This window comes from Callithrix jacchus, chromosome 20, assembly GCF_049354715.1.
Source record: "Callithrix jacchus isolate 240 chromosome 20, calJac240_pri, whole genome shotgun sequence".
NCBI classification, from domain to species: domain Eukaryota; kingdom Metazoa; phylum Chordata; class Mammalia; order Primates; family Cebidae; genus Callithrix; species Callithrix jacchus.
In genome coordinates, this window is record NC_133521.1 from 4,396,692 (window position 1) to 4,408,176 (window position 11,485).

At 43.4% G+C, this 11,485-nt stretch overlaps 2 pseudogenes across 1 annotated transcript; both read right to left on the minus strand.

Annotated features, from left to right (window-relative positions):
* Nucleotides 1-3,968: 3,968 nt before the first annotated feature.
* LOC100896527 (heat shock factor protein 5 pseudogene) lies at nucleotides 3,969-5,680 on the minus strand (annotated as a pseudogene). Its single transcript, XR_013530448.1, has one exon. The product of XR_013530448.1 is annotated as a heat shock factor protein 5 pseudogene (transcript).
* Nucleotides 5,681-9,236: 3,556 nt separating this feature from the next.
* Nucleotides 9,237-11,049, minus strand: LOC100394737 (syntaxin-binding protein 2 pseudogene; annotated as a pseudogene).
* Nucleotides 11,050-11,485: the final 436 nt, after the last annotated feature.

Below are 11,485 nucleotides of genomic sequence, written 5' to 3' on the forward strand. Positions count from 1 at the left end.
GCAAGTAATTACACAATTAAAATAAATATATAGATTTTTATTTTATTATTCATTTATTTATTTGAGAAACAGTCTCACTCTTTCATCCAGGCTGGAGTGCAGTGGCACGGTATCAGCTCCCTACAAACTCTGCCTCCAGGGTTCAAGCGATTCTCCTGCCTTAGCATCCTATATAGCTGGAATTACAGGCATGCACCACCATACCAGGATTATTTTTATATTTTTAGTAGACAGGGGTTCACCATGTTGGCCAGGCTGATCTCAAACTCCTGACCTCAAGTGATCCTCCTGCCTCAGCCTCCCAACATGTGGGGATTACAGGCATGAGCCACCATGGTGGGCCAAGACTTTTTTAAATAAGGGGAAAAAATAGTTAATGCAAAGCCCTTGAAATCATTATGGCCTAATTCTAAAGTTCTTTACTACTATGCTATAACTCAACATCAGTTAAGGGCTCACTCTGGAACAGGTGCTACATTACATTTAAGCAAATGTCAAAAGATCCCTGTGTGATAACAGGCTTCAGTGTTGAAGTTTGTGTGCGTGTACTAGTCTTGAAGTTTCTGGTGTCCACTAATCCAGTATTAGTCTAGACACCCACAAATCTAGTTAGACTTCAGAGTAGAACTGAGAGTAATCCTTACCACAGGAGACTGCGGTGTGGCGTCTATTGGGAAATTATTTTCCTTGATTGTTCTTTGCCTTCTATGAGTTCTTCAATGTAGAGAATATTTTTACATTGTTATATGGTTAAACTGATTAGTCTTTCTCTTACACTTCTCCCTCTGTGATCTTACTTAGGTTTCTCCTACCCATACTATTATACACCTATTTACAATATTTTTTCTTATACTGTTTTTTGACTCATTTTATTTTCAGCTATTTTAGTATAACAAAAATGGTATCAATTAATTGCGAAAATACTAAAGTGACATATAAATTTCTGAAGTGCGTATTTTGAGTTTACCAAGGAGATGGAGGGAATGCCGTGTTATGTTTTTACATACATTTTTGCTGTTACATAGATGAAGCATCTTCTCACTTGTTAATACATGATGTATACTATTTCTTCTGTGCATTTTCTCTTTAAATTCTTCACTCATTTTCCACTGGGGTTTGCAAGGTTCAAATTATTTGAATAACCTCTAAATATTCTGAATGCTCCCTTTATGTTATATATACCATGTAAATATTTTCTTCGAGTCTGTTATTTGTCTTTTAACCTTATCAATAGTTTGCTAAAATGGTTTTTTTTAGGTAGTAAAATTTGTCCATCTTTTACTTCGTGATATTTGTATTTCATGTTATGAATCAAAGGCATGACTATTTTTCAAATTTAGTTTTTTGCAGTACTGATTTTATTTTTTATCTCAGTCTTTATGTTATTTGAAATTCATTAGTGTTTGTTTTTTCACACTTCAAATAATACCCAAATTTCTCAAAGCAATTCTTTTCTCTACTGATTTCAAATGCTACATTTGTCATCTCTGGAATTCCTATATATTTCATGTCTGACTGCCACACTACTGCTGTGGATGTGTTTTGTACCAGCACAGTACTGAAGGGTTGTCAAATGATCTGGTATCTGGTAAAAGTGGACTTCCACTCACTGTTGCTTTCTTTTTTCCAGAGAATAAAGAAGTGATTTTTATATCGGTTCTCATTTTTGTATTAACTTTGAAGTAGTTTGCCCAATCACATGCCAATTACCATCTGTTGAAATTTCAGTGTTTTTAGATGTGAATTTTAGGAGAAAAACCATCTTTTTTTTTTAGCACTTCAGATTTTTATTGTCTTTCTTTCAATTCAAAATATATTCTAAATTTCATTTCGATCGTTGTTTCTTTATGAATTATTTAGAAGTCTGATATTTGATTTCCAAACACTTGTGGTTTACTAAGTATCTTAATAATATTGACTTTTTTTCTGTTTCAATTTTTATTTTAGTTTCAGGGGGCACATGTGCAACTTTGTTATGTAGGTAAATTGCCTGTTGCTGGGGTTTGGTGGCAAAACAATTTAGTCACTGACGTAGTGAGCATAGTACCTGATAGGTATAGGTAGTTTTTCAATCCTCACCCCTTTCCACCCTCTCCTCTCACACAGGCACCATGTGTGGTATCTATTGGTCCCTTTTTTGCCCATGTGTAGTCAGTGTTTAGCTCTTACAGGTGATAATATGTGGTTTTTGTTGCCTCATCCTGTGTTAATTTGCTTTGTTAATTTGGTAGATGTAGCCTCCAGCTACATCCATTTTGCTGCAAAAGCCATAATTTCATTCTTTTTTGTGGCGCATAGTGTTTCATTGTGTATGTACTACACGTCTTTATCTAGTCCACCATTGATGCGCCTCTGGGTTGATTCCATGTCTTTTCTATTGTGAACAGTGCTGTGATAAACATACAAGGACATATGTCATTTTGGTAGAATGATTTCTGTTCCTTTGTATATAAACCCAGTAATGAGATAGCTGTGTCAAATGGTAGTTCTGTTTAAGTGCTTTGAGAAATCTTCAAACTGCTTTCTACCATGACCAAATTGATTTACATTCTTAGCAGCAGTGTGTAAGTTTTCTCTTTTCTGTAACCCCACCAACATCTGTTATTTTCTGACTTTTTATTACTAGCCATTCTGATTGGTGTGAGATGGTGCCTCATTGTGGTTTGATTTGCATTTCTCTAATAGTGATTTGAGAAGTTGAGTATTTATTCATATGCTTGTTGGCTGCATGAATGTCTTTCTTCTTTTTAGCTGGAACACTCACTTTATTGTTAACTGATGGAAATTTATCAGTACTTAAGGTGCTGAAATACTGAGGTACTGGTCAGGAACCCTGTTAGTTGACTAGTTGCATCATACCCTACTGGATAAGTCACAGGAAGATTTTATTATACCTTTTGTCATTTTGCCTAAGTCATTAATGACAGCTTTAGTCGATAGATACAAAGTGTGTAAGGATAGCAGGAGATCCAGCTCCTTGGTCTGCTGTATTCCTAAATAAAAAAGTTTGGAAAGCTGATTAAGGCATTTCATTAATTAAGCCTTGAAACCAAATATATGCCAAGGTTCCTGCTTGACATGTGTTCCTCAAAAGACATTATCTCAACATATAAAAAGCTAAGAAAGCCACATTTAGGGGAAAATATCATCTACACAGTATATTAGCTCTTCAACATGACAGAGAAAAAGCAAAGATTGGGTCTTCTCTTCACATACTTTGACAAAATACCGTATAGTCTGGCCAAAAGATGTAAGTGTCTTGATAATTTGCTCTTTTAAACCTTGCTAATAGAGATAAATAAATGCCCATCACATACACATTAACTAATCTAAACAGATGAATCACACAGGTCACTTTTCAGAACCTACTTTAATATGTAAACAGAGTCACTGCAGATCAATACAAAGCTCACCCTTTTCCAGAAAAGTAGATCTATGTAATACTTCTAGGATTTGACATCATTGGGAAGACACATGCAGTTTAAGAAATGAACTGTTAAAGCCACAATAGCTAGCATAGTACTATGTCATATCACCAAGTGCCTTTTTAATTAGTTTCATATTCCTAGGCTTTCCTTTTGTTTCTGCAGTACTTAATAGGAGAACTGAAGCAGAATCCAACGAGAAAGTTCTAGTCAACTGAAAGACTTTAAATCAGAAAGTTTCTTGCTGTCACTGGATAAGCAAGTAAGGGATCAACCACAGAAACTAGACATCCAAGTTATCCTCTCCTGAAACAGTCCCACAATCTACTATGGAAATCGAGAATCCTATAACAAGGATAAGAAAAATGTTTACAGTCTATCCCATTATCCAAAATTCTCTCAGAAGCTTAAACCAGATATAAACAATTTTTTGAAAACCAGAGACATCACTTCTGCTAAATGACTACTAATCAGTTTTTCCTCAAATTTGCACACAGTACCTTATATAGACAAGTATTTATACTTATCGAATGGCATTTTATATTGGCATCCACCTGGTATGTGCTGCATGGTAGCCCTTCCTGCACAAATACTACTGAAGATGGAGATACACTATGATTTAGCTGCTCCTTCAGCTTGACATGAGCTTGCAGGATGGAGATGCGCTATGATTTAGCTGCTCCTTCAGCTTGACATGAGCTTGCAGGATGGAGATGCACTATGATTTGGCTGCTCCTTCAGCTTGACATGAGCTTGCAGTATGGCTGCAGATTCCTGTAATGAGCTCTTTTCTATAGGCTGAGCTGTGTGGATGGTATAGAGGTACTCAGGTGACTGTGGTAGAGAGCAGGCAATTGCTTGTTCTGTTCCAACCACAAAAAACGTAGTATCTGACCCTACAGGAGTAAGGGGCTCCGGCTGGCTAGCCTGACTTGCAGAACATGGATTGTTGTTGTTAGAATTAGCTAGAATATGTTGGCCTCTGTTAGACTGAGATGTTGGGCACTGATTCTCAACAGGCTCCACCTTTACCAGCTCCAATTTAGGGGAGGAACGCAACTCATCTACTATCTGAAAGACAGCCTCTAGGCTTACTTCTGTGTCTTTATTTTCATCAGTAGTACTGCAGGGCCAATTGGAAGGCAGAAATTCAACTGGATAGGAGGATTGCATTGAAGGATTCTGGAAGTAGTTGCAGTGTGCATAGGAAGAGGCAGCGGCAGTGACACTACTTAGAGCATCCATGCGGGTAGAACAGCACTGCAGCACAGCTGTTGGATAGTAGCTTGCGAGTACTGTGCTCAGGGTGTGTAGTTACTATATTTTTGGGAGGAGCTTACCATTGTTTGAGGACCTTGTTGAACATGTACAGATGTGGCGCTGGGCTGCAGCGCATAGGTAACCTCAGCTGGGGACCTCTGGAGTACAGGAAATGGAACCCCTTTATCTGAAAATGTGGGCGATGTCTCCAGTTGTCCAGGGTGCATTCCAAGGGATTTCTGCCATATTCTATGAGGAATTGGGGTCCGATCTAAACTTTTCATAGGAAAAGTACTGTGGTCGTGGGATGAAGTTCCGTAGGAGTAAGGAGACAAACTATTTCGCCGAAATGACCGGCGACATTGTCCTACAGCCACTGGTCCCTGCGGCTCGGGCCGGGACCCCGCGGACGGCGGCGGCGGCGGCTCCTGGTGCTGCAGCGGGGTCGGGGCGGCGGCCGAGGCGGCGAAGGCAGAGACTGAGGTGATGAGCAGCCGCTGGAAGCGGTTGGGCGGGCGGCAGGGAACCTCCAGGCCGGCCTCCAGCTTGGCCTTGTTGGCTCTGGTCAGGCGCTTGAGGTGCACGAGCAGCTGCGGCTGGTCGCGGCGGAAGTGCGCGCTGTGGAAGAGGTGGAGGGGCCGGTCCCCCGCCGCCCCCCGGCCCGGCCCTGGCCCTGCAGCCCCCGGCCCGCCCAGCACCGCCTTGCGGAAGCCGCGGAGGTTGAGCTGACGGATGAAGCTGGTGAAGTTGCTGGGTTTGAAGAGCTCGGGCTCGGCCCCGGCCCCCGCGACCCCGCCGCCGCCTGCCGGCCCGGGTCGCCGCTATCCCAGCGGATGAAGAGGTAGCGCGGGCTGTTCAGCAGACACCACAGTTTGGCGGGAAGTTGTCGGGGTTGATGCGGGTGGAGAGCAGCGCCTCCTCCATCGCCCCGCGCGGGCCTCGCCCCTCCCAGCCAAGCTCTCCCACCCGGTTCTCCATTCCCTCTCCCACCCCCCACCCCTCCCCCGGGCCTTCGCCTCGCCGTCAGCTCCTTCCGGCGCCAGGCCGCCTCGGACCCCATGAAGGTCTTTTGAGAAGTGTCTGCTCTTGTCTTTTGTCCATTTTTTTTAACGGGGTTCTTTTCTGCTTAAAACTTTGTTTAATTTCTTTATAGATTCCGGATGACACTTTTGTCAGGTGCATAGTTTGCAAAACTGTTCTCCCATTCTGCAGGTTGTCTGGTTACTCTGTTGATAGTTTCTTTTGCTGAGCATAATCTCTCTAGCTTACACATGTCACTAGCTCACATAGTACCATGTGTCTATGTTTTTGTTGCAATTGCTTTTGGAGACTTGGTCTTGCTATGGTTTATGTCCAGAATGGTATGTCCTGGTGACTTTTTGTTTAGGATTTTTATAGTTTTAGATTTTGTCATGTAGGTCTTTAATTCATCTTGAATTGATTTTTGTATGATAAAAGGAAGTGGTCCAGTTCGAATCTTCTGCATTTGGCTAGCCAGGATAGTCTGAAGAGTTAGGTAGTGTGTTGCCTCCAGCTGTATCCTTTTTGTTTAAGATATTCAGACTATTTTTCGGTTTTATATAAGTTCTAAACAAGTTTCTTTTCTCATTCTGTGACAAATGACTTGGTAGTTTCATATAATAGTATTGAATCTGTCAATTACTTTGGGCAGTAAGGCCATTTTAACATTATTTCTTCCCGTTCACGAGCATAGAATGTTTTTCCATTGGTTTGTATCATCTCTGATTTATTTATTTATTTATTTATTTATTTCTATCCTTCCTTCCTTCTTTTCTTCCTTCCCTCCCTTCCTCCCTCCCTCCATCCATTCCTTCCTTCCTTCCATTCTTTCTGATGGAGTTTCGCTCTTGTTGCCCAGGCTGCAGTGCAATGGCATGATCTCAGCTCACTGCAACATTCACCTCCCAGGTTCAAGTGATTTTCTTGCCTGAGCCTCTCAAGTGGCTGGGATTACAGGTATGCACCACCACACCTAGCTAACTTTGTATTTTTAGTAGAGATGGTGCTTCTTCATGTTGGTCAGGCTGGTCTCGAACTCCCGACCTCAGGTGATCGGCCTGCCTCGGCCTCCCAGAGTGCTGGGGTTACAGGCGAGAGACACCGCGCCCAGCCATCATCTCCAATTTCTTACAGCAGTGTTTTATAATTCTCACTGTAGAGATCTTTCACCTCCAGGATTAGTTATATTCCTAGGTATTTCGTTCTTCTTGTAGCTGTTATGAATGGGGTTGCAGAATTGATTTGGCTCTCAGCTTGAACATTGTTGGTGTATAGAATTGCCACTGAGGAATGCCATTGAAGAATTGCCACATAGTTTTTGACAATGGTTGAACTCATTTACACTCCCACCTGCGGGATATACCTGTTCCTTTTTCTCCACAACCTTGGAGAGAAAAAAATGCCACTTTTTGTACATTGCTTTTGTATCCTGAGACTTGATAAACAACTGAAGTTATTTATCTGTTCTAGGAGCCTTTGGGCAGGGACTGAAGGGCTTTCTAGGTATGGAATCATATTGTTACATTGTTTGTGAAAAGAGATATTTCACTTCCTCTCTCCTTGTTGAATGGCTTTTCTTTCTTTCTCTTGCCTGGTTGCTCTGGCTAGGACTTCTGGTACTGTGTTGAGTAGGATGACAGTTGACATCCTAGTCTTGTTCTGGTTCTCTAGAGATGGTTCCAGCTTTTGCCCATTCAGTATGATGGTGGCTGTGGGTTTGTTATAGATGGCTCTTATTATTTTGTGATATGTTTCTTCAATGCCTAGTATTTTTAGGATTGTTAACATGATAGATGCTGAATTTTATGGAAAGACTTTCTGCATCTTTTGAGATGAACATGTGGGGGTTTTTCTTAGTTCTGTTTATGTGATGAATCACATTTATTGATTTGCATATGCTGAACCAGCCTTGCAGGAATAAAGCTTACTTGATCACAGTAGATTAACTTTTTGATGTGTTGCTGGATTTGGTTTGTCGGTATTTTGTTAAGGTATTTTTTTTCTTTTTTTTTTGAGACAGAGTCTCGGTCTTGTCCCTAGACTGGAGTGCGGTGGCACAATCTCGGCTCACTGCAACCTCTGCCTCCCAGGTTTAAGCAATTCTCCTGCCTCAGCCTCTTGAGTAGCTGGGACTACAGGTGTGTGCCACCATGCCCAGCTAATTTTCTGGTGTTTTAGTAGAGATGGGGTTTCACCATGTTGGCCAGGATGGTCTCGATCTGCTGACCTTGTGATCCACCTGCGTTAGCCTCCCAAAGTGCTGGGATTACAGGTGTGAGCCACTACGTCTGGCTTTTGTTGAGATTTTTTCATCTATGTTTATTAGGATAATGGCCTGAAATCTTCTTTCTTCATTGTATCTTTGCCAGGTTTTGGTATCAGGATAATGCTGGCCTTGTAGAATGAGTTAGGGAAGAGTTTCTTCTCAATTTTTGAACAGTTCCAGCAGAAATGGTATCAACTCTTTTTTGTACATCTGGTAAAATTCAGATGTGAATCCATTTAGCCCTTGGATTTTTTTTGGTTGATAGACTATTACTGCCTTGATTTCAGAGCTAATTATTTGTCTTTCTGGAGATTCAATCTCTTTTTCATTCTGTCTTGGTAGGGTGCATATGTCCCAGGAATTTATCAAATTTTTCTCGATTTTATGCACATAGAGGTGTTCATAATATACCCGGATGTTGTTTGTATTTCTTGGGGGTTAGTGGCGATATCCACTTTGTTGTTTCTAATTGTATTTATTTGGTCTTCTCTCTTTTCTTCTTTATTAGGCTAGCTCATAGTCTATTAATTTTTTCAAAAACAAGCTCCTGGATTCCTTGATATTTTGAATGGTTTTTAACATCTCAATTTCAAAAGGCGGCCAAATAGTTAAGGCAATTATAATGAAAAAGAATACAAGTGGGGGCATCACATTACCTGACTTCAGACATACTACAGTAACCAAAACAGCATGGTACTGGTACAAAAACAGACACATAGGCCAATAGAACAGAATTCAGAGCCCAGAAATCAGGCTGCATACCTGCAAACATCTGATCTTTGACAAAACAAGCAATGGGGAAATGATTTTCTATTCAGTAAAGAGTGCTGGGATACGTGGCTAGCCATATGCAGAAGAATGAAAATGGACCCCTACCTTACACCATTTACAAAAATTAACTCAACATGGAATAAAGACTTAAATGTAAAACTCAAAACTATAAAAATCCTGGAATACAATGTAGGCAATACCATTCTGAACATAGAACTAGACAAAGATTTTATGATGAATGTACCAAAAGCAAAACTTGACAGATGGGACCTAATTAAACTAAAAAGCTCTGTACAGCAAAAGAAACTATCAACAGAATAAACAGACAACCTACAGAGTGAGAAATTTTTTTGCAAACCACAGCTGACAAAAGTCTAATATTCAGCATCTATAAGAAACTTAAATTTACTTATTTATTATTTATTTTTTTTTTTAGGCAGAAAGACGGGAAGACTTTATTTCTCTGGTAATGGAGGGGTAGGGGGCTGGGGGCCAGGGGTCAGGGCAGGGGAACGTTCTCCAGCTTCTGGTCCAGCGTCTTCAGGTCATCCAGAAAGCGGGTTGGGGTGAGGATGTGTGAGGACCCAATGAGCACCTCCCACTTGCCCTCGGTAACCCCGGTGACCTCATAGGTGGCCCACATCTCTGACATGGCCATGCCCCCCATGATGTACACTATAAGTCGTGGCCCGCCCGGGTCTCTACGCCGGCCTTGTTCTTGTGCCAGTGACCGAAGCGGGCACTGACAGTGGCCTGGGAGCTGGCTGCAGTGGTGGGGTCGGTATGAAGGGCCACAGCTTCCTGTCCAGCCGGTCCTCCACGGCATCCTCCATCACGTCCTTGACAACTGGGGTCCAGCGGAACAGCTGATAGGTGGGCTCCATGCGCTACCTCGGCTCCAGCAGGCTGGAGGCCCCTGAGCTCCCGGGGTTGGTGACAGTGCCTCCCAGCTGCTCCAGGTTGCGGATGAGGCTGTTTTGCACCTGCACATTGGCATGCTGGATCAGCTTGGCCGGGTTTTCCTCACTCATGCCATTCCGAAGGGGGATATAGAGCAACAGGACCCGGATCTTGTCATAGGAAGGCACCGCCGCGTCCAGCAGCACCTGCAAGATCAGCTTCATCGAGTCCTTGATCTTCTCCCGCTCTGCGTCGGAGCCCTTGGCCAGGTCCTGCTCCACACTACATGGCTTCTCTACCGAACCCTTGAAGTGCTTCATGCAATCATCCGCTAGATGCAGGTGAGTAGAATACTTATTCAGTTCTTTCTGGTACTGTGGCATCTTTTTCAGGATATAGGACAGGTCTTTGATGTTGGGATTGTCTGTGGTCAGCCTCTTGCTCTCACAGAAGGTCTTCAGGAGCTCTGTAACCTTCTTGGACATATCCGCGATGTGCAGGTGGCGAAGCTCCGCCCACAAGTCATCCTCTTCATCCAGCAGGTTGGCCTTCTCCCACGCCTCACACAGCCCAGTGGTCTCCTATCTGTATGTGTCCTACTCTATGTCCAGCAGATCATAGGCCGTGGCCTGAAATGTGAGTTCATGCAGCAGTGGGGAGACAGGGTCGGCTGTGAGTTCATGCAGCCATGGGGAGACTGGGTCGGCTGCCCGGTCCATGATGAGCAGCTGTGAGCAGGTTTTCTCTGGGCCCTCGCCCAGACTGGGAGTGTCTGCCTTGAAGGCGTTCAGCTTGGCCAGGATGGCGCGGGCCAACTGGGCTGTGTCCTCTGGGCCCTTGCGGTAGCGGATGGTCGGGTACTCCTGCAGCGTGGCGCAGTGTGGCAATCTTTTGGGCCAGCGCTTCGAGCTGCTTCGCGTGCTCCCCTGCCCAGAAGGGGCAGTAGAGGTTGTAGTTACTGTGGGGGGCATCGAGGGAGAACACCTGGGACTCGTAGGGGAGGAAGGCAAGGTGAATCTCCTATTCAATGTCTTCACCACTTTTGCCAGACCAGAACGACCCAGCTCACTGAACAGGGGCTCGGGGCAGGTGTCGGTGAAGATACGGGCCGCTTTGTAGGTAAAGGTCCGGGTCCCCCAGAAGTCTGCAATCAAGGCCTGAACCGACTTCTCTGTGGGGCTAAACAAATGGCCTCCAGGCTGGGAATGGGTTCCCCCATTTTTTGATGCCTTCAACAATGGTGATGCCCTCAGCTAGGATGTCTGACATTTTGCAGCAGGAAGACAAGATGTGCATGCTCGGGTGATTCCATGATAAGCACCTTCCACTCCCCATCCTTCTTGACACTCCAAATAACTCCACTCAGAATTTTTCCCCCACCACCACCTTCAGCCCCAAGGGCGCCATCTTTCTAGAGGGGCGCCGACCAGTCAGAATGGCTATTACTAAAAGTCAAAAAATAACAGATGCTGCAATATTTTAGAGAAAAAGGAATACCTATGTCCTGTTGGTGGGAGGATAAATTAGTTCAACCATTGATGAAAACTGTGTGACAATTTCTCAAAGACCTAAAAGCAGAACTACCATTCAACTTAGGAATTGCATTACTGGGTATATACCCAAAGGAATATAAATCATTCTGTCGTAAAGACACATGCACGTGTATATTCATTACAGCACTATTCACAATAGTAAAGATGAAATCAATCTAAATGCCTATCAGTGGTAGAGTGAATAAAGAATATTTGGTATGGGCCAGGCACGGTGGCTTAAGCCTGTAATCCCAGCACTTTGGGAGGCCAAGGTGGGTGGATCACGAGGTCAAAAGATCGAGACCATCTTG